The sequence below is a fragment of the Callorhinus ursinus genome, unplaced genomic scaffold, assembly GCF_003265705.2.
Source record: "Callorhinus ursinus isolate GAN/ISIS: 27379988/994484 unplaced genomic scaffold, GSC_fseal_2.0 scaffold19, whole genome shotgun sequence".
Classification (NCBI taxonomy): Eukaryota; Metazoa; Chordata; class Mammalia; order Carnivora; family Otariidae; genus Callorhinus; species Callorhinus ursinus.
The window spans coordinates 25,433,148-25,457,508 of NW_027397081.1; the positions used below are offsets into that span (position 1 = coordinate 25,433,148).

Below are 24,361 nucleotides of genomic sequence, written 5' to 3' on the forward strand. Positions count from 1 at the left end.
ATTGGTAGCTTGGAATTCGCTATGGTAAAAATATTCATACCACAGAAATTCAAATACTACAAAGCAGGGGCTTTTTATTCCACCAGAGAGCCAGTTGTTAAACATTTACAAACACACCACTGTGCCACCGTACTTTTGTCAAAACTCATCAAACCATGTGACTAATACCGTATAAGAATTATACCGCAGTAAGTGAGAGGGAAATCGCCACTACAAAAGTGTGAAAAGGAGCACGGCTGTGGGCCCCTACTGAGCACTCAGTTGAGAAGGGAAGATTGTCAGCAGCTTCCTGGGGTTGACAAGCAGAACTTAAGAAGTCTTTTTGTTCAGTCATAGTGGATCCAAAGCAAGAATCCAAATCAAAATACATGGACCTCGGGGAAGAGGTACAAAGCTGAATTGACATTTTTATAGTAGCTATATGGATTATAGATTATCACCTCACCTTAGTGAGGAAGAACTGGAGATCTATATCAGAATCCACTGTCCATACTCTACTATTTTATTAATTCTGTTCTTTAAATCATAAAGGAGAGTCTCTTGTATACAGTTACATAATGTTAACACATGTAGAGATCCATGTAATCATCAGGATACAAAGTAGTACCATCACCCCACAAAATTCCCTCACACTCTCCCTTTATAATCACAGCCCCCCACCCCACCCATGGACTCCTAACTCCTGGAAACCACTCATCTATTCTCCATCACTATCTGTCTTTTCAAAAATTGCATATAAGTGGCATTCAAATGAGCAATATAAGATGTCCTCTGTTGAGACAACTTCTTCCACTCAGCATACCTTGGAGTGTCATTGATTGTTGCACATATAAATAAATAGTTCATTCTTTTTTATTCCTGAGTAGTAGTCCATTTTATTGATGTGCCACAATTTGTTTATCCATTCACCCACTGATGGACACTGGGTTGTTTCCACTGGGGCAATTATGACTAGAAAATTGGTAAACATTCATATACAGGTTTTTATGTAAACATAAGTTTGAATTTCTCTAGGGAGTGGGGTATATGGCAAATGTGCATTGATTTTATAAGAAACTGCCAAAGTATTTTCCAGAATGGCTGTACCATTTTTCATTCCCCCCAGAAGTGTATGAAAGTGAAGTTGCCCTTGGTATCACCAGTAATTTTTATTTTAACTATTCTAGGCATGTAGTGGTATCTTACAGCTTAGTGGTACCTTAATAGTATGTTTGTGGTTTTACTTTACAATTCCTTACAACCTAATGATGTTAACTTACCTGTGTGTGCTTATCTGTATTCATATGTCCTGCATACAAGTCCTAGGACAGATGTGGGGTTTGCGAATATTTTCTCCCAGGCTGTATCTAGTGTTTTCATTCTCTTAACAGCATCTTTCACAAAGGTTTTTAATTCTGATGAAGAGAAATATGTCAGTTTTTTTTATTCATGCTTTTGGTATCCTGTCTAAGAACTGTTTTCCCAGCCTCAGGTCACAGGGGTTTTCTCCTGAAAGTTTAAGCTTTTCATTCTACATTGAGTTCATTTTTGTTTTTGTAAAAGCTGTGAGGCCCGTGTTCTTTTTTATTTATTTATTTATTTATTTATTTATTTATTTATTTCACTTATGGATGTCCAGTTGTTCTAATGCCATTTATTGAAAAGATGATCCTTTCTCTCCTGAACTGTTTTTGTACCTTTGTCAAAGATCATTTGGCCATGTTTGTATGGCTCTATTTCTGGACTCTATTTTGTTCCACTGATCAGTGTATGTCCATCTGCAATTCCACACTGGTAGCTTCGTGGCTTGTCTTAAAATTGCATAGTGTGATTCCTGCAACATTGTTCATATTTTGCAAAACTGTTTTAGCTCTTCTAATCCTTTGCCTTTCTCTATGAATTTTAAAACCTATACCAACAAAATGTCCTGGGTGAGATTCTGACTGGAATTGTGTTCAATCTATAGGTCAATTTCAGCAGATTTGACAACTTTTTTATGTTCCATCTTCTCATTCATGAACATAGTGCCTCTTTTATTTATTTAAGTCTTTGAGTTCCTTCACCAACATTTCAGTGAGATTTTTATCTAAGTATGTCATTTTGTGGAGCTTTTTAAGTGGCATTGTTTTTTAATTTTGCTTCCCAAGCATTATTTCTGGTTGTGATAGTTCATTTTATGTCCAGTTGGCTAGGACATGGTACCCAGTTTTGGGTAAAAACACCAGTCTCTTGATGTTGCTGTGAGGTAGTTTTTAGATGTGATTAACATTTAAATCCCTAGAGTTTGCGTAAAACAGATCACCCTCTATAGTGTGAGTGGGCTTCATCCAATTAGAGTAAAGATTAAGATCCCCCAAGGAAAAAGGAATTCTACCTCCAGAGAGTCTTTGGCCAAGTCTTCCCTGGGTCTCCAGCCTGCTGGCCTGCTCTGCAGACTCAGACTTGCCAGCCCCCACAGTTGTGTGAGCCAACGCCTAAAATAAATCCCTTTCTCATTCTTTCTCATATATATACATACATAGAGAGACTAAAGAAAGAAAGAAATATATATATATATATATATATATATATATATATATATATATATATATATATACACACACACACACACATACAGACACACACACATCCTATTGGTTGTGTTTCTCTGGAGAACCCTGACTAATACACACTGGTATACAGAAAGATTGTTTGTATATTGACTTTATATCGTAGAATCTTGTTAAATTCACTTACCAGTTCTAGGAAGATTTTTACAGACTCCTTGAGATTTCCTACATACAGAATCGTGTCAACTATAAATAGGGACTCTTTTATCTGGGCTGGGATGGAGAGCCCCCCAGGGTAAGAGGGTAGCGTCTCCTTCAGATTTTCTTATTAGGTGAGATAGTTTATGAGAGCAGTAAATGTCCCTGGCCCTTTTGAAAGCATGAAAATTCTGAGAGAACGCAACAGAGAACAAGGATTTTCGCGAATGTGATGGGGTAAGGAGAGGTGACTCAGACACTAGGGTAGAAAGGACGGGGCCAGACAGTGGGGCAGGAAACATGTGGAACAAAGTTCAAAGATTAACTCAGCCTGTTCCTCAATAAGACCAGGCCTCTAGATGAAGCAGCAATCTGAGCTTAAACTGAGGCTGGGTCCATCACAGGGATCCAGGTAAGTCTGGCGCATTGCTGGGGATGCCCAATCTTTGCAAGGGGGTGGAGGGGTGGAGGCACTAAGAAGTTTTCAGGGCTAGAACTCATTATGGGAAAAGAAGAAATGGTCACTGCAAACTAACCCAGAACAGAGCCTGAGTTAGAGCATTCTGAGCACAGCAGGAGAAATTTCATCAAAAGTCTCCAGAATTCTGGGACGGAAGCATCTCTTCTTGGGAGCCCTTCTCTTAAATTGTAACTCCAGGTTGAGAGAGGCTCCCTGAAGACCAACATAATGCAGTGGCCGCTGTGCTCAGCAGAGCCGTGGTGGACCAGCTCTGCAAAACTCCTGCTCAATGTGCAGGGATGCACCCAGACCAGGAGGTGTAGTCGCTGTCCTGGGGCAGCTAATTAGTATGTGAGCTCATGAAATGCTCCTGTAGGACCCAAGATTCTAGTCACAATATCCAACTTGGAATCTGTACCCCATTTCAAGGGGGATTGCCGTACCACCAAGGAATTCTTAGACACCAGCTGGGTGTCTTACAATTCAACTCATTTCTGACGCTCTCTACACCAAGATAGTGTCTACACAGAAATAGCATCTACACAGAAATAGCATCAGATCCCACAGGTTAAGGGTTCAGTCCTACAAGACTGCCCCCCAACCCCCCCCCCACTTCAGACACCAATCATAAACCCAGGTAGTCACCTGTGGCTTCTGAACAACTGTCCGTAAATCAGAGATGCCCACAACCCTCACCTTGGGTTCAATTAATTTGCTATAGCAGCTCACAGAACTCTGGGAAACATTTTAGTTACTAGATGACCAGTTTATTATAAAAGGATGTAACTCGGACCAGCCCGATGGATGAGAAGCAAAGGACAGGTATGCGGGAAGGGGCTCAGAGCTTCCAGGCCCTCTCCAGCATTTCCCATGTTCACCAAGCCAGAAGCTCTCTGAACTTCGTCCTTTTGGGGTGTTATAGAGTCTTCATTGCACAGGCTTGATTGATTAAATCATTGGCCATTGGTGATTGAACCTGATCTCCAGCCCCTCTCCCCTGCGGCTGGGGGGGGGTGCGGGGGGAGACACTGAAAGTTCCAACCCTCTAGTCACCTGGTTGATCCCCCCAGGGACCATCTCCCCATTCTTAGGCCATTTAGGGGCTTTCCAAAGGTCATCTCATCAACATAACTAAATACACCTGCATTGCATTTGTCACAGGACATCCCAAGAGTTCCAGGAGTCCTGGGCCAGGAATGGGGACAAAGGCCAAATATATGTTTCTTATATAGGACCCCAGACACTTGGTGTAGACTTTGAAGGGTCTGGAGATCCAGTGAGATCATGGTGGTGCAGGGACCAGTGAAACTGGAGTTTTTAACTCATGATATCCTGCTTCTACAGGCTGGGAGGTCAAGAGAAATTTTTAAATAGGGGAATTGCATTTTTGTTACCCGAGAACCCTCCCCATTCCTCCGTCACAACACCTTTGGGACATGCTTTAGCCATTTCCACAGAACCGGGAGCTGTGACAGCGTCTGACCACCTATGAAGTTGCTAAAGGTGGCAGAATGTCCTCCAGCTCCCCATGAGGCTGCCCGTTAATCATCACACCCCCTGGCTCCTGCTTACTTTTCTCTCATCCCACGGAAAGCTCCTCACAGCTGTCCCCAAATTCTCCCAGGCTATAGAAAGCTCTCCCTAAACAGTATGTCAAAACACCGTTAGTGCCCCTCAACACAGTCGTCACTCGCCTGCCCCTGTCTCTGCAGGCCACTCTTCTCTTCTGCCTCTCTTCCTCCGCCTCCAGAACCTTCGGCAGCTTCCCTCCAAGCCACTCCTCCCCATCCTTTCTCCTCCTCCTTTCCCAATCCCCCACACCAAGACTGAACACTTGTCAGAGAGCGTGTTACCTCTGGGCCCCTCGGAACCTCCTGCAGCCCAGTTCCCAAGATTCTGGGACTTCCTATCCACCCCCCAGCTCCCTGACACCCCTGGGCCTCCCGACAGCTGGGCCCTTCCTGGATCCCCTCACATCACCAAGCTAAGCCAGTGTTCCAAAATAGCCTCCCGAACAATGATAACAACTGCACGGTTATTTTGGAAAGTCTGCACGGCCGAGACCCAGAACAATGCAGAGAAGACAATGGCCTGGTGACCAGTAGGAGGGAAGCATGACCAGCTGTTTGTGCCAACGGATTCTCACGCCTAGACTTCTCCTGCATTTCTGCCAAAGGATGACCAGAGCGTGGAAGAGCACGAAGGATGAAGCTGAAACCAGATCCCTATAGCTCCCGTCCCTTAAAAACACAAGGACTGTGTTTAAAAAAAAAAAAAAAAAAAAAAAAAAAAAATTCAACGGGGTAAATTTGAAGATTTAATTGGCTTTATTAAATGATTTATGAGTCAGGCGGCATCCCATCTAGCAGGTAGAAGGGAGCTCCACTGATCCAGACAAAAGAAAGGTTTTTAAGGGCAAAGAGAGGGTATTAAGAAAAGAAGAAGAAGAAAGGAATTTATTAGCAAGGAATGCATTGTTCAGGCAAGGCTGCGCTCCTAGGGGGAGGGGGACTGGGTCTCTCAGTAAATTTCCTAGTGTTGGCCAGGATTTTTCGTGTTGACTGGTTAAAGGTTGCATTCCTAGGGGGCTGAAACTGCACTTCGGTCAGGCATTAAGTCTTCGTTTGCTGACTGGGCCTAAGTGACACCATTCTGGGCCTGTGGTTTTCTTTTCAACAACTGTAAAGACATAGAAACAGCTTCCTTTAAAATTGGCTTTATTATTCTCACAGGATGACCAGAGCCAGGGCCTGGATTCTTATACTAATAGGGTCTACACTAAGCACTAGCTCTCTTTAAAGTGCAATTTCAGGGGCGCTTGGGTGACTCAGTCAGTTAAGTGTCTTTCTTCAGTTCAGGTCATGATCCCGGGGTCCTGGGATCGAGCCCCACATCAGGTTCCTTGCTCAGCGGGGAGCCTGCTTCCCCCTCTTCCTCTGCCTGCCACTCCCCCTGCTCTCTCTCTTTCTCTCTGTCAAATAAATTTTAAAAACCTTTGAAAGAAATTAAAAATAAATAAATAAAATAAACAAAAAATAAAGTGCAATTTCAAACTAGCCCTGAATGGAGTCCAATTATATATGACTGTATATTTCTTTATTTTTTGTGTTAAACGAAAATTCAGCTGAGTAATTTAAAAAACCCAACTGGCTTTTCTGAATGATTCATGAATCAGGCAGCATCCCATCTAGCAAATAGAAAGGAGCCCCAACAATCTGCAGTAAGGGAAAGGCTTTTAAAGGTAGAGAGGTAGCAAGGGAAAAAGGAAATTAATAGCAAAGAATCCATTGTTTTAGGCAAGATCACTCTCCTAAGGAGAACAGAAGGGGTCTATCAGTAAATTTCCTAGCGCTGGCCAGGAAAAACCATGTTGACTGGTCAAAGGTTACATGGGGAGAGGGGCTGAATCTGTACTTAGGTTAGGCTAGGTATTAAGTTTTGGTTTGCTGACGTGGGGCCCTTAACATCGAGTGACTCCATTTGGGACCTGTGGTTTTCTTTTTAACATTTGTAAATTTTATAAAACATACACATAGAAACATACATAAGTCATTAAACTTAAGCTTGATGAATGTTCACCAAGCAGACCCACCTGTGAAACCAGCAGCCAGATCAAAACACAGAATATTACAAAACCCCAGAAGCCCCCCAGCCCCACTTCCTGTCATTACTCCAAGCCCCCCCCAACCCCAAGGCAACCAGTATTTTAACTTCTAATGTTATACATTAACTTTCTTGGTTTTTTTTTTTAATATAGTAAAATCATAGAATATGCACACTTTAGTGACTGGCTTTTTTCATTCAGTGTAAGTTTGTGAGATTTATTCTTCTTGTATGTGGTTGTAGTTAATTCATTCTCATTGTTGTACAGAATTTCAGGGAGTAACTATACCACAGTCTATTCATCCGTTCCACCATGGGCATGTGGGTACTTTCCAGTTTGGAGACATTAGTAATAGAGATGTTGTGAACATTCTAGAACATGTCTTTTGGTAAACATATGCATGCAGTTCTGTTGGGTATATATTTTGGAGTAGGGTTACAGTTCTGAGAAATATATTTCAAAGAAAAGGAAGCAAGCTCAAGTTTGATACAGACTTGACTGTTGCAAGAAATGAATTCCACGATTGCGGCACACCCAAAGGGGCCATGTGCAGTGGATGGAGCGTGCTCGCTAAAGCACAACTATAATATTGTGACACATGTACAAATCTCAAGGAGATTGTTCAGAAAAGCACCAGACTTCTTTTAAAGGATGCGAAAGAGCCTTGGGAAAGGATCACAGAATCACTCAGATAAATAAGTCTAATGGGTGGGGCCAATAACTATCTTCAGAGAATGTGTAAGATCATACAGTTATTTTTCATTCTTATATGCAGAACTTTCTGAAGAGAGCTGTGAATTACTGGGAAAGGAGAGAAGCAGGAGATGGGGAGGGTACCATATGTGCCTGTAGGCCCTAAAAAATCTACACTGGGAATTACTTATGATCCTGGATGGGGGTAAGGAGGCATGTGTTACCCTAAGGAAAGAAGATTCCATGTCACCATTCTCCGTCCTGGGTCCTCATACTGCGTGGGAGTAAAATAATTTCCTTAATGCCATCAGATCCCCTCACGCATATACAAAATATTTATGAACATCTCTGTCATTTCTGCTCGTTGAAGTGACAGAATCAATCTTCCCCTTTTAGAAATAGAAAAATGAAGTACCAAGGGAGTCTGCATTTTCTAACTTCAGTTTTAGTCAATGATTTTGGAAGTTCTGCCCTAGTAACTGAAGTGACCCAGCCTGTGAACCCCACGGAGCCCTTCTCAGCTCAGGCCAACGAGGCAGCGTGGCTGGGCCTAGAGCGCCATCTTGTGTTCACAGTGAGACAGCTACACGTTCTACACGTTCTATCAAGCATTAGTCATTCAGTATTGGGTACTGTGCCTCCCCCATTACATTAAGTCCAGGGCATTCAGAGATTGGTAAGACAGTTTTAGAGTTCAAGTTTGAACTCATGCCACATGGCTTTGGACAGCTTATTTTAACCTCATTATGCCTCAGTTTCCTAAACCTGAAAATGGAGATAAAAGTAAGAAATTCAGGTTCTCAGAGGAGTATGTGAGTGAAGCAGCATAAGGCACATAAAGTGTTTGTCCACTTGGTAGTCACTCCACACGTGGTAACCGCAAAGCATGCTCCCTTGAAGAGTTGACATTCTCATGAGGGAAAGTGGGAATGTAAGTGGAACACAGAAAATACACGACAAGAAATGAAAAAGAAATACAAAATATTTATGAATATTCGATCCATATAGACAAGCATCAAAACTAACATTGCTCTCACGTGTGACCTTCAGGCATTGTGCATTAAGACTTCTTTGATCTCAGTCAAAAAATAAGTACTGGGGCACCTGGCTGGCTTAGTTGGAGAAGTGTGTGACTCTTAATCTTGGAGTCATGAGTTAGAGCCCCAGGTTGGGGGTAGAGATTACTTAAATAAATAAATAAATAAATAAATAAATAAATAAATAAATAAACTTAAAAAAGAATAAGTACATACTAAAACAACAATAGGGGACCTCCTGTGTGTCCAAAGAACTTTCAGGCAGAGGTAAGTTACCTAACATCATTGTGTTTCAAACTATATTTCTCAAGCCTTAGTTGTTAGATATTCACATATTAATATATCATATATATGTACTAACATTTCAGAATTTCATTTCATCTATACCAGATATTCTCTAAGTTCGTTAACCTTAGAGAGTTAAAACCAAAGATCAGGGTTGACAAGAACAGCAGCATTTAAATAACAGCAGAGCCTCTGTCTGGAGGTCACCCAGCGAAGACCATGGGATAGTTTCCTTACAGTCTTGGCCCTTGTTATCAGAGTTCCTGGGTGGTTCAGGAATGGTCCCTTTGGCCTCCAGACACTACCAACAAGCTTCTTCGCAAGCAGCTCTCTGGTCAGTTGGTTCTTCCTCTCTTTGCTAGAGCTGCTTTTCTCTCTCTCTCTCTCTTATGGCTCACTTTACTGACACTAAAATGTCTCTCCTTGCCCACCCTCGAGCCCTACTGTGTCCTGAGGCTGGGCCCACAGACTCCCATTGGGACCCTTCTAGTCGCCATTCCTGCCTCTGGCCTGAGCGCAGCCCCTCAGCTAATCCATAGCACGGAGTGGGTGGCTCAGGCCAGAGTGGGGGCTGGAAGCTACTGCTCCCAGAGAGAGTGCTCCCCTTGCCCATCTTTCCTGGTGGCAGCCACAGGAGGCAGCCTCATACCAGCTCCTCTGGCCTGCTTGGTAGCCACCAAGACCCTTGGCCTTTCACTCTCTTTCACACGCAGCACCCAATAAGTACAATTTACAGTGTTTGCATCCAATCACAAATTACCGGGCGAACACAAAACAGAACAAAAACAAAAACAGAAACCTACCGTCCATGATGAAGAGAAAAAGCAAACATGAAGACAAATCCAGAAACAACACAGATTATACAATTAGTGGCAAGAACGTTCGTTTTCTGTAACTGTTGCGTATGACCATTTCCTGTGTATTCAAGAACTTAGAGGAGAGACTGAACATGTTGGTAGAGATGTGGAAGATACAAAAAGACCCAAATTGAACTTCTGAGAATAAAACTATAATTCTTTTTTAAATTTTAAGAGGCGGGGGAGGGGCAGTGGGAGAGGGAAAGAGGGAGAATCTTAAGCAGGCTCCATGCCCAAGGCAGAGCCAAATGTGGGGCTTGATCTCATGACCCTGAGATCATGACATGAGCCAAAATCAAGAGTCGGACATTTAACCGACAGAGCCACCGAGGCACCAACCCCCCCCTTTTTTTAAACTACAATTCTGAGATGAAAACACACTGTATTGGATTGATAGCGGATTAGACAATGAAAAAGAAAAAGCTAGTGAACTTAGGGACACATTAATGTAAACCCCCACAGAGGGGAGGGCGCCTGGGTGGCTCAGTTGGTTAAGCGACTGCCTTTGGCTCAGGTCATGATCCTGGAGTCCTGGGATCGAGTTCCGCATCGGGCTCCCTGTTCAGCAGGGAGTCTGCTTCTCCCTCTGATCCTCTTCCCTCTCGTGCTCTCTATCTCTCATTCTCTCTCTCTCAAATAAATAAATAAAATCTTTAAAAAAAAAAGAAATACAGAGGGGAAAAATATTGAAAAAAATAAAAAGAGCATCAGTGCACTGGGGGACAACTTCAAGCAGTCTAATATAGGAAAAGAAAGCTTCTGAATGTAACAAGGAGTCCCCTAAAATGTCAGAGACCCCATCAGAATTTTTAAATAGCTTAAGTGGAGAAAAAAAAATTTATTTTTGAGACCCAAGTCCCCAACACATAAATTTTTGTGATGCAATTTCTTAGTTATCACCAATCCAAACAGTCTGTTTGTCATCTGACACGCTGTCATCCTAGGACTTTCAATCACACTGCTCATTTATCAGTGTTTTTTAATAATATGAAAATAATACATGACTGGGACGCCTGGGTGGCTCGGTGGGTTAAGCGTCTGCCTTCAGCTCAAGTCATGATCCCAGCGTCCCGGGATGGAGCCCCGCATCAGGTTCCCTGCTTCTCCCTCTGCCTGCCCCCCACCCCGCTTGTGCTCTTTCTCTCTGTATATCTCTCTCTCTGACAAATAAATAAATAAAATCTTAAAAAAGATTTTTAAATATAAAAATAATACATGACCAAGAACAGTTCATTCCACTAATAAAAGAGTTGTTCAACAGTGGGAATCCTATCAACATCAACCATTATATTTGTATGCTAAAAAAGAAAACCTACATGATTTTATGAATAAATGCAAAGAAAGTCATTTCCTAATATTTACTTTTTAAAGATTTATTTATTTATTTATTTTAGAGATAGGCAGTGCACATGTGTGCTCGGTGGTGGGAAGGGCAAAGAGAGAATCTCAAGCAGGTTCAGGGCTCGATCTTACTACCCGAAGATCATGACCTCAACTGAAACCAAGAGTTGGAGACTTAACTGACTGAGCCACCCAGGCGCCCCTGTTTTCTAATATCTAATAGCATCTCTAATAAAAACACTAACTAATATAGGAATAGAAAGAAACTACTTAAACATGATGAAACTGTTTATCAAAAACCAATGTTCAACTTCAGCTTTCAGTCACAGTGGAATAACAAGAGACTGGATTTACCCTCCCTCCTTAAACAACCAAATGCCGGACCAAATATGTAAAACAAAAGTTCTCGGACATTGCACCTCAGCCAGTGCAGGTCAGTGACCCCAGAGAGAAGGAAAACAAGCAAGGTGATCCTGAAAATTGCCCCAGCTCACTACCTGGAGAGTCTCCAGGCTGGACGCGGAAAGCGGAAACCAAAGCAGAGGCCAGAATTCTTACTGGGTTAAAGAGACAGTTTCAGAGCTGGAGGGGCGCAAGGTGATGAAAATTTGTTAGCAAAGTATCAGCGAGGGAACTGCAGAGAGAGAGAATGCTCTGGAGATCTGCAGGGGGGATCCCTGGAGTTTTTGGCTGAGCACTAGAGTATACTGCATGTGGAAAGAAACCTCCAAGGCTGGGGAAGGCACACCAGAAAGGAGGATGCAGATCAAGCCCTGGCGCTCGCACAGGGTCAGAAGAGTGCTTCCGCCCTAGCCAGGGTGGGAAGACCGCCTATCACCTGGAACCCTCCGACACAGGGCTCAGAAGCATAGTGCCTCAGTGGGGCCAAATTGGCCCTTGATGAAAAGTTGGGTTAGACCTGTCCTATCAGAGCCTAAAAGCAAGCTGCCAAAAAGACTCAAACCCATTCCAAATAATTTACTGCGTTCTAAACCAAGCCCATAAAAATCTAAAGGAATTCAAAAAACCCAGCACCTGATAACATACAACACACAATGTCTGGTGTCCAATCAAACATTACCAGGTATGCAAATAAGCAGGAACTATGACCTATAACCAGGGGGGTAAAAAAATCTATCCATTGATCCAAAAAAAAAAAAAAATCAATTCGAATGAACACAAAGAACACCCATTAACTATATTTTAGCCAAGATTTCACACTCTTGCCTCCTCAAAGCTTTTAGCAGCAGATGCTGCCTCAAAATTACCGAACTGGCAGATTTCCTTTCCCTGATTTTTGGTGCTAATAAACCAAAAAGTTGTTAAAAGGAAAGAAAAACCAAAGCCCAACTGACAGATTACTTCTGAAGAATTCTCTAAGCTTCAAGGTTGCAAATCCTGCTTCGCCCTCGACGCCTTTCCGTTCTTCCTGCATTCCGTTGTGTGTTCCTTCCTTCTCTTGGTAAGTATATTCCTCTTTCTATTTTTACAAAAAATATTTCAAAAACAAAAACTTATATGTATTACATATATATTTGTATATATCATCTATTGTTTTATATATTATATTAATTAAGTATGTATTAATTAATTATATATACACACACAAGTTAACACAAGTTAATGCATGGCCATTATTAAATGGATGCTTCTATTTTGTTCTTTCTGCTTTAGATCTCTCAGGTAACAAAAAACACTTAATAGTATGCTGCTATGTGCCAAACAAAATCAGTGCCATGCCCATATGTGTGTATTCTCATACGAAATACATATTTTGGTAATCAGATCAGCCCTGTGTGGTAGATACTATCATCATTCCTATTTTACAGTTGAAGAAATTGAGGCATGGAGAGGTTCAGAAGGCTGCACTACGTCAGACGGTGGATAACTGGCAGATTTGGGTTTGGGTTCAGATAATCTACAACCAGAGCTCATGATTTTGATCATAAATTCTACTGCCTTTAACTAATACAGAGGCTATAGAATAGATTATTTATTTTTTTTAAAAATTAAACTATACAGATGTAACCAATACAGATCCCTCCCCTTCTTTTTCTTCCCTATATCCCTCCAAATAGCCACTAATCTGAAGATGTTCTCATACATGATTTCCCCCTCACCTGTTCCCACCCCTTCATCTGATCTCAGGTGAAGATGATTGAGTGAATCCCATTAGCCAGTTTCCACCTCCATTGTTAACTATGATTTTCATAGTAGCATTATACATAATATCCAAATGTGTTTTGTATGTATCTTCTAAATCCCATATTTAATGATTTAATGTGTTTTGTACATGTCTTCTAAATTCCATATTTCACCCATGTTGGTGGTGGTGGTGGTGGCTGATGGTGTGTGTGTGCGCTCACACTTTAAATTTATAGAAAGGGCATTTGTATTATATAGACCGTGTATTATTTCTTACTATCTTTACTCAGCACTGTTTTTACAACATATCCTTGTTGTTATGTACATTTCATTGTTGCTTCTAATGGGCACACCGTTCCCTAGTGTGTATCAACTGCATTGTCTAATTGTCTCCAACTATAATGACCATTTATGTACGTGTCTTGCTGTGGGCCTGTGTGTGAATTTCTGGAACTTATGAATGCTTGATTTAACCAAATACTTAACAACTACTCTCCAAAGAAAACTGTACCAATGTCACCACTTCCCCAGCAATACAAGAGGGTTCTTATTTTTCCCACACTCTTACATTATTTGGCATTATCCAATTTCTAATTTTTGCAAATCTGATGTCCAGTCTTTTAATACAGGGTACATTTTTCTAATTGCTAATGAGCTAGCGTTCCTCTTGATTACTTTTCATTTGTGTTTCTCTATTTGTAAATTACTGTTTATATCGTTTGTCCAGTTTTCTGTCGGGTTTCTCATTGTTGATTCACAAGAGTTGTTTGTATATTTACCTAATAGCTAGAGACTAATAGTCTCTTGTTAGTTTTAGATATTGCAAATATATTCTCCCAATCTATTGTCTCTGTGTTGACCTTGTTTACAGGTCCTTCATTTAACAAAAATCTTGATGCAATGAAATCCATTAAATTTTTTTGCCTCCTGCTTTGTGCTTTGTGGTCTTAAGTTGGCACAAATATATTTTTATATAAGCTTTTTTAGGAATGTGCCTTTAGATCTTTAGTACATCTGAAGCCCACCTTTATAAATAGGTAAAGATAAGAAAAGGATGCAGTTTTATTTTTCTATTTATGGACCAATTTTTCCAAGAGCATCTACTAAGCATTGATTTGTGGCACCAATGTTTGTCACATATCAAGTTTACATAAAGAGGTGGGTCTATCTCTGAGTTCTCTGTTTTGTTCCATTAGACTATTTGTTAATCCTCTTTAAATTGCCTTTGTCTAAAATCAATTAAGCATAAATGTAAGAATTCCTTTCTGGACTTTCAGTTCTGTTCCATTGATCTATATGCTTATACTCACACCAGTTCCACACGGTCTTAACTAGCATATTAAAATTTAAAATCAGAAAGTGTAAGGGCGGGGCGCCTGGGGGGCTCAGTCGGTTAAGCGGCTGCCTTCGGCTCAGGTCATGATTCCAGGGTCCTGGGATCGACTCCTGCGATGGGCTCCCTGCTAGGCAGGGAGCCTGCTTCTCCCTCTCCCTCTGCCTGCCTCTCTGCCTACTTGTGCTCTCTAACTCTCTGTCAAATAAATAAATAAAATCTTTTTTAAAAAATTTAAAAAGAAACTGTAGGGGTGCCTGGGTGTGGCTCAGTCAGTTAAGTGTCTGTCTTTGGCTCAGGTCAAACTCGAGATCGACTCCTACGACAGGCTCCCTGCTCAGCCAGGAGTCTGCTTCTCTTCCTCTGCCCTGCTTGTGCTTTCTCTCTTTCAGTTTGTCTGTCTCTCAAATAAATAAATAAAATCTTTTTAAAAAATTAAAAAAAATAAAATCAGAAAGTGTAAATTCTCCAACTTAATTCATATGTAACAGGGCTAGCCCTCAGCTTTTTAGAACATTTTATTATGCAGTTTGTTAACACACATAAAAGTAGAAGGAATAGTATAATGAGCTTTTATTACCTATCGTTCAGCTTCAACAACCTTGCTTCATCTATACTTCTCCACCCCTTACCCATTGCTGGTTTTGATTTTTAATACCTTTACTGAGATATAACTTAGCAAAAAATTCACCATTTAACTACACAATTCAATGATTTTGAGTAAACTGATGAGGATGTGCAAACATAACCACAGCTCAGTTTGAGAAAACTTCCATTGTCCCAGAACATTCCATCTTGCCCAACTGCCATCAGTCCCTACCCCTGCTCCCCCTCCAGCCCCAGGCAACCAACCATTCATCTGCTTTCAATCTCTATACATTTGTCTTCTCTGAACGTTTCTTTTTTTTTTTTTTAAGACTTTATTTATTCATCTGAGACAGAGATACAGAGAGAGAGAGAGCATGAGCAGGGAGAGAGGCAGAGGGAGAAGGAGAAGCAGGCTCCCCGCTGAGCCAGGAGCCCGATATGGGGCTCGATCCCAGGACCCTGGGATCATGACCTGAGCGGAATGCAGACGCTTAACCATCTGAGCCACCCGGGCGCCCCTCTCTGAACATTTCTTATAATGGAATCATATAGTATGTGGTCTTTTCTATCTAGCTTCTTTTGCTTACCATAGATTTTACAGTCATACATGTTGAAGCTTATATTAGTAGTTCATTTCTTTCTGCTGCTAAGTAGGATTCCATTTTATAGATATAACACATTATCATTCACCAGTGGACTGACCTTTGAATTGTTTCTAGTTTTGAATATTATGTATAATGCTACTACGAAATTTGCATATAAGCCTTTGTGTGGATACATGTTTTCATTTCTCTTGGATATATAGCTAAGAGTAAAATTTCTGAGTCAGATGATAAGTTTGTTTAACTTTTAAGAAACTTTTTAAGAAAGTAATTCAGAGTGGCTGTACCACTTTACATTGCTATAAGCAATATATGAGGGTTCCAGTTTATCTACATCCAGTATATGAGGCTGTAACACTTTACATTGTTATAAGCAATATATGAGGGTTCCAGTTTATCTACATCCTCTCCAATTTTTACTATTTTCTGTATTTTATTTTTATTTCCACAAGTATTCCTGATTAACATCATCTTGGGTTTTTTTGGGAGGGTGGGTTCTTATATTTTTAAATCTAACTTAGTGGGCATATTGGTATCTCATTATGGTTTAATTTGCATTTTCCTAGTTCTAATTTTGCTAACCATCTTTTTATAGGCTTTTATTTATTGTTTTAAGATTTATTTATTTATTTTAGAAAGAGAGAGAGCACGCCAGTGGCGGGGGAGGGGCAGAAGGAGAGGGAGAGAGAATCTCAAGCAGACTCCCCGCTGAGCGCAGAGCCCAACACAGGGCTCGATCCCAGGTCTCTGGGATCATGACCTGAGCTGAAACCAAGAGTTGGACACCCAACCAACTGAGCCACCCAGGTGCCCCTCTTTTTATGGTATATTCATATACCTTTTAGATATTCATATACCTTTGTTGGTGAAATGTCTGTTTAAACATTTTGCCTGTTTTTTAATTGGGCCACCTTTTTATGAAATTATAAGACTTCTTAGTACATTTTAGATCAGATACATCGGATAGATAACTTGGAAATAGTTTCTCCCAGTCTGTGGCTTAACTTCATTTCCTCACTGGTGTCTTTTGAGCTTTTGAGCTATTCATATACCTTTTAGATATTCATATACCTTTGTTGGTATATACCTTCATATATCTTTTGAGCTATTCATATACCTTTTAGATATTCATATACCTTTGTTGGTGAAATGTCTGTTTAAACATTTTGCCTGTTTTTTAATTGGGCCACCTTTTTATGAAATTATAAGACTTCTTACTACATTTTAGATCAGATACATCAGATAGATAACTTGGAAATAGTTTCTCCCAGTCTGTGGCTTAACTTCATTTCCTCACTGGTGTCTTTTGAGCTTTTCAATTTTGATGATGTCCAATTTATCAAATTTTTCTGGGGCGCCTGGGTGGTTCAGATGGTTAAGCATCCCTGCTCGGCGGGGAGCCTGCTTCTCCCTCTCTCTCTACTGTTCCCCCTGCTTGTGCTCTCTCTCTCTCTCTGTCAAATAAATAAATAAAATCTTTAAAAAAAGTTTTTTCTTTCATTGATTATGATGTTGGTATGGATATCTTGGGTCCTCCCTGGTCTATCCTGTGCAGACATGTGGAAACTTACCCAGGCCTTATGGCTATCTCATATTCCAGATCTTTGACCAGTCCCCCAGTTCACTGCTAATGCCAGCCAGGACTGCAACGTCAGGCTAGCTGAGCCACTAGATTTACCTGTTTGTTTGCTCCTGGGATCCTAACAATTACTTCCAATCCTGCTAGAAGTAGGTTTTTCTATGCTTATTCAAAACCAAGTGAGACCCCTCTGGTGGTGAAGCTGTGGGTTTTCACAGTTTGAACACCCTGGTAGAATATCCCATAAACTAAGATGGAAGGTGGAAGAAATGGGAGCAATCTCAGGTAAGATAATCACAGAACGAACCTACTGGTTTTTTGTTTGTTGGTTGGTTGTTTTTTTTTTTTTAAGATTTTATTTATTTAGGGGCACCTGGGTGGCTCAGTTGGTTGGGCAACTGAGTCCCAGGATCGAGTCCCACATCTTAAAAGATTTTATTTATTTATTTGAGAGAGAGAATGAGAATGAGCAGGGGAGAGACGCAGAGGGAGAGGGACAAGCAGACTCCCCACTGAGCGGGGAGCCCAACATGGGGCTCCATCCCAGGGCCCTGAGATCATGACCTGAGCTGAAGTCTGATGCTTAAACTGACTGAGCCACTCAGGCGCCCCAGAACCTACATTTTTATTCAAAGTTTAGCATTTCATTAATTACTACCTCTAAATTAGTCATATACCTTTGGTCAATTTCCAAAGCCCTGGAATGGTTATTTTGACAATTTAGTCCAGTTTTATAATTAATTTTGGAGGAGAGAATTTGCTGGGGAGTTCCTTCATGGCACTGAGCAATACTGGTTTGGGGGATGGAATAATACAGGCAAAATGATGCTTTTCTTCTAAGACTGGGAACAAGACAAGGGTGCCCACTCTCACCACTCCTATTCAACATAGTACTAGAAGTCATAGTCAAAACAATCAGACAAGTAAAAGGCATAAAAAATATCAAAATCAGAAAAGAAGAAGTAGATAATACAGTCTTAGAGAAAATCCTAAAGACGCCACCAAGAAACTGTTAAAACTGGGCTCCTGGGTGCCTCAGTCAGTTAAGCATCTGCCTTTGACTCAGGTCATGATCCCAGCGTCCTGGGATCGAGTCCCACGTTGGGCTCCCTGCTCAGTGGGGAGCCTGCTTCTCCTTCTCCCTCTGCCATTCTTCCTACTCATTCTCTCTCTCTCTCTCTCAAATGAATAAATAAAATCTTTAAAAATAAATAAATAGCTTCTGCACAACAAAAGAAAACAAAACCTACAGAATCAGAAAATATTTGCAAATCATGTATCTGATAAGGAATTAATATCCAACTCATACAACTCAGTAACAAAAACAAAAAAACAGAACAACAATCTGATTTTCAAATGGGCAAAGGACTTGAATAGACATTTTTTTTCAAAGAAGACATACAAATGGCCAACAGGTACATGAGAAGATGCTCAACATCACTCATCATCAGGAAAATACAAATCAAAACCAAAATGAGGTATCACCTCCTACTTGTTGAAATGGTTAGTATCAAAAAGACAACAGATAACAAATGTTGGTGAGGTTGTGGAAAGGAACTTTTGTGTACTGTTGGTGGGAATGTAAGTTGGTACAGCTACTACAGGAATCATTAAATCATTAAACAGAACTACCATGTGATCCAGCAATTCCACTTCTGGGTATATATCCAGAGAAAATGAGATCACTATCTCATCACGATATATGCATCTCTGTGTTCATTGCAGCATTATTTACAATAGCCAAGACATGGGAACAACCCATCAACATATGAATGGATAAAGAAAATGTGAAATATATCAATCTGTCTTTATTATATATCTATCTACATGTGGAATTTTATTCAGCCATAAAGAGGAAGGAGATTCTGCCCTTTGCAACATGGATGAATTTTGAGGGCATAATGCTAAGTGAAATAAGTCAGACAAAGAAAGACAAATACCATATGATCTCATTTATATATGGAATCTAAATATCCAAACTCATAGAAACAGAAAGTAAATGGGTGGTTGCCGGAGGCTAGAAAGTGGGGGAAATGAGAAGATGTTGGTCAAAGGGTATAAACTTTCAGTTATAAGTTGAATAAGTTCTGGGAATCTAATATCAGAATAGCGACTATAATAAATATACTGTATCGTGTACTTGAATGTTGCTAAGCATAGATCTTAAATGTTCCCACTATAACAACAACTCCCCAAAAATGGTAATTATGTGAAATGACAGCTGTGTTAACTACCTTATTGTGGTAAACATTTTCCAAAATATACCTATGTCAGATCATCACATTATAAATCTTAAACTGACATGTTATATGGCAATCATATCCCAATAAAGCCGAAAAAAATTGAGAATTTTTACATATTTTACTGGCTATTATTCCTCTTTTTAAAGTGGTTATTTAGCTCCTTTGTTTATATTTTAAATGTGTTGTCTGCCTATTTCTTACTGGCTTGTGGACATTATTTGTATATTTTGTATATGCATCCTTTATCAGATACATCCTGAAAATATTTTCTCCTAGTCTGTGGCTTGCCTTTTCAGTTCCTTAACATTGTCCTTTTCTAAACACAAGTTCTTAATTATAATAAAGTCTCATTTACGAATCTTTTCTTTTATAATTGGTGCTTTTTTATGCACTTTGCAGGAAATATTTTCTCACTCCCCAGGTTGTAAAGATATTTTTTCATATTGTCTTCTAAAGTCTTTATAGTTTTGCCTTTCACGATTAGATCTACAATCCACTGTAATCGATTCTGGATAGCAGTGAGAGGGAGGGGACAATATATAAACATTTCTGTATAGATGTACAATTGGCCCAGCTCTGTTTATTAAAAGACTATCCATTCCACCAGTGCACTGCACTGCAAACTTTGTCATAATTCAAGTGACTGTTTATGTATGGGTCAGCTTCTGGACTCTGTTTTCTGTTCTTTTTGTTAATTGATCTGTTCTTGTGCCAATTCCCATACTATCGTGCTTACTGCAACTTCGTAATAAGTCTTGATATCTGATAATGTGAGTCCTTCAGCTTCGTTCTTCAAGTTTGTCCTAGCTGTTCTTACCCTTTTTGCATTTCTGTTTGTTTTAAAATCGGTTTGTTTTACACACACACACACACACACACACACACACACACACACCTTCCAGTGATTGAGATTACATTGAATCTGTAGATCAATTTCAGAGGATTAAATCATTATTATACTGAGTCTTTCAAAATATGAACATGGCATATCTCTCTGTTGCATAGGTCTTCTTTAAAATTCTCTCAATAGAGGTTTCGGGGTAGAAGTCTTAGACATATTGTGTTAGATTTATTTATTAATGATGATTACCTAAGTTAATTATCTCATTAGAATTTGCCAAATGGTGGGGCACCTGGGTGGCTCAGTCAGTTGACCTCTGACTTTTGATTTCAGCTCAGGTCATGATCTCAGGGTCATGAGATGGAGCCTCCCCACCCCACACTGCCCTGTGCTGGGCATGGGGCCTGCCTAAGATTCTCTGCCCCTCCCTCTGCCCCTCCTGCCCTCCTAGGCTCACTCTCTCTCTCAAAAAAAAAAAAAAATGCCAAATGGTGATTTTCTAATTCTATCATTCATTCTATACTTATTGGCTAGAATTTTTCTACAAATACTCTCCTGCATTCTCTAAAACTAATTTCTCTACTCTACAGTTCATATAAGAAAGACAGGATGGGGCACCTGGGTGACACAGTTGTTTGAGCCTCTGATTCTTGGTTTTGGCTTGGGCCTGATCTCAGGGTTGTGCGATCAAGCTCCGCATCGGAAGTCCAGAATGGAGCCTGCTTGAGATTCTCTCTCTCCCTCTGCCCCTCCTGCTTGTGCTCTCATTCTCTCTCTAAAATAATTAAATAAGATCTTTAAGAAAAGAAGGAGGAGGAGGAGGAGGAAGAAGAAGAAGAAGAAGAAGAAGAAGAAGAAGAAGAAGAAGAAGAAGAAGAAGAAGAAGAAGAAGAAGAAGAAGAAGGTAGGATAAATGCTTAATTCCTTCCCTTTAGTTACTAATGAATTGGCACCCCAGCAACCCCCAAAACTATCTGACTAGTTTTGCTCCTGTTGGTTAAGGAAATCTCATGTGCAGTCTTTCAATCCCCAGTCAGCACCCTAAGAATGGGCCTTGGGCCTGGACCACTTCCTTACCAAGAGACACAGAGCCCACACACCTGTGTCAGGCTGATAGCCTTCCTCTGCTTAAACATGTGTGTCCATGGCCTCAGGCACACCCCCAGCATTCAGTATTTCAGACACCATGGGGAGGAGTTGTGGTCTTTCCACTCTGGACAAGAAGGGCGCATACAGACGTATTGCCCTGCAATGGCTGTCAGGAGTGGAGGGGGACCTTGGTGGCCATGGGGGACCGACACACACTATTGGAGCTGACCTTGCTGTCTCTTCTCTGTGTGGATAAAGCATTGTTCCATCCAGTGCTCTACTGTGCTGTGTTTTCCTTGGTGACTCTGATACCAAGATGCAGTGAGCAGAGTGTTGGGACTTCTACTCCAGGTGGCTGGTGTTGTGATAAGCTTTGCTATCCTCTAGGTAGTTGTAGTCCTCCCCTCACTGTGTTCTGCTTGACAGTTTGGCATAGTAAGCAGGGTCGCCAACTATGGCATGGTGGAAGCACAAGGGCTTGTCAGCCCCATTGTCCCAGGTGGTGCCAGCCCCTCAAGGATCATGGGCTGCTCTCCTCTGCCTTATAAGCATAAATGGGATGTAGAAAATCTCCCTGTCGATAGGACTGAGCTGGTGCAATGGGTGAAGGCAGAGATACAAGAGGTGGGTCCTAAGAAAAAAACCTATGGCCTAGCTCTTGGCCCCTCTCTCATTGCCACACCACCAGCCAACTCTCACGGTATCCCAAGGGTCTGTTGGGGGAGTTCATTGAACGACATGACTGCCGGTTGACTTGCAAGCTGGACTCAGGCAATGGGAGGCTCCTCAGCCCCTCCCTGTCCTTAGAATGTGCATCCTGCTCACCTTTCCAGCTCCCAGAAGCTGCCCCAAATATATAGCCTTGAGATGGTGATGTGGTGTTGAGACCATCTGGATGGTATACATGACTGAACCCAGGGAAGGCATCCATATAAACTTAAGATTCAGTAAGTAGGTATAGAGACCTATTCATCTTGTAGCTGCCCAAGACAAGTCTCATATTTAAGTTCCCTTGCTTGTTAAACCTGCCATCTACCAATCAAGAATGGCCTGCTTCTTTCTTCAGTCTCTTCCAGCCCTCCGGGTATGGGGACCAGTTTCAGATTTCACGTGGGACGCTCCCGAGGTTGTGAACCAACAGGGTCACTGGTGATGTCCAAGGGAAGGGAGTCCTGTGCAGGAAGTTCCACCCCATCCTGCTCATTTGGGGGCCTCAAATAAGATCTGTTTGCACTCAGTGCTAAACCACTGATGACATCGCTGAACACAAAACTGTTGAAATAAGATCCTTCTTTGCGAATGAAATACAAAACCTGAAAGACACATATGGACAGAGGCCAGGGAAATCTCATGCAGCAAGGCTGGTGTTAACATTTGATGAAGGGACCCTGCAGACCCAGATGTCTCAGGCTGGAGGGCACAGTTAAGGATGGGGCTGAGCTCTTCAGGTCCCCATTGTGGGTCAGTGGCCTTGTACCCCTGTCAGGATAAAAAGGGAAAAGAGAGAAATCAAGACTTTTATGGGGCTCTTGGATACTGGTGCCATAAGGACCTGAAAATGAATGACTTTGGGACATTTGGGGGTAAATGAGATGACCCGTGGCAGACAGGTGCTCGTATGCTCATATGCTCAATATGCCACCACTGGGCGGGATTTGACCTTCAACAAACCCAGGTCACCACAGGAGTTTCGGCCGTCCATTACATCAGTGACATCTTAGCTGGAAAGCCCACCAAAAAACAGGTGGAAGTGGCACTGCAACTAGTCACTGATACAATGACTAGTGGCAGCTGGGCTATAAACCCAGAGGAAGTACAGGACCCAACAGAGCAGGTGCATTTCCTACGGGTCACTTGGGCACAAAGCCAAAGAAGTACCCTCGATAGAGTAAAGGAATTATTGGCTCCAATGGCATCCACTGTTAAAAAGGAGGTCCAATATTTCCTAGGCCTTTTTGGGTACTGGAGACAGCATGTACCCCACTTGGATGTTCTTTTGTTCCCCCTAGTTAAGGTGACCCACAAGGTTATCAGTTTTGAATCAGGTCCTTTGTAGCAGCAAGTCTTGAAAGCTCTTCAACAAGCTCTGGCCCAGCCGCTGCCCTGGGACCCTCAGAGCCTAGACACCATCCGTGTCCCTGACCTCCACACATGCTGATTAGGCAACAAAAAACTTCCACTAGGGGGTGCTGGCCTCTTGGATTTTGAAACCATAAGTTGCTTAAGGCAGCCACCAGAGAAACCTTTTGAAGAGCAACTCCTTGCTTGCTCTCGGGCACTGGTAGAGACGAAACATCTCAGAGCCAGAGCACGGCATGTGACTCTGTGACCTGAACTGCCCATTTTTGCTTGGGTGCTTACGGACTCCACCAATAAAATTGGACAAGCTCAATTGAGCTCAATTATTAAGTAGAAATGGTATAACCAAGGTGAGGCCTGGTAAGCCTGGACAAGCCAGCTTACCAGGAAGGACTGAGCAACCCACAAGGAATGCTTTGCCCCAACCTGCACGGCTACCCAGGGCCCAAGATTCAAAGATATGCCTGCTGACCGTGTGGCACAGTTCACTGATGACTCTGCAAAATTAAAGACAGACAGAGTCCTTGCAGCTATGGCCACCATTTAGCCAACAGTGGCCATCTTTTGGCTGGGACTGGATATGGACATTCTGCTCAGTGGGCTGAACTCCGGTGATGGTTGTGGTGATGGTTGTGTAAGCCACCCACACCACCAAGCCTTGCTACATTTTTACCAACTTGTGGGTCATTGCCAATGGCCTAGTCATCCGGTCAGGAGAGGGACAACTGAATGATTGGACTATCAAGGGGTTCCATGTCTGGGGACAAGAACTATGTCAGCAGCCTGGAAAGGAAAAATATATGGTAATGCTCATGGCAAAGGACTTTTAAAAATGGATCATGAATGAACTCTCATGCCT

General features: G+C 41.6%; 1 protein-coding gene across 3 annotated transcripts in view; it reads left to right on the forward strand.

Moving 5' to 3' along the window:
* The first annotated feature begins 12,199 nt into the window (after positions 1-12,199).
* TMEM45B (transmembrane protein 45B) overlaps positions 12,200-24,361 on the forward strand; it is a 50,760-nt gene continuing 38,598 nt past the window's right edge. The window contains exons 1-2 of one of the 3 annotated variants that reach the window (XM_073903981.1): positions 12,200-12,465; positions 21,128-21,238. The gene's annotated coding sequence lies outside the window, so the exon portion shown is untranslated. Of the gene's footprint in view, positions 12,466-21,127; positions 21,239-22,270; positions 22,371-24,361 lie in introns of those variants that run through there. The other 2 variants (XM_073903983.1, XM_073903984.1) reach the window with 2 other exon arrangements.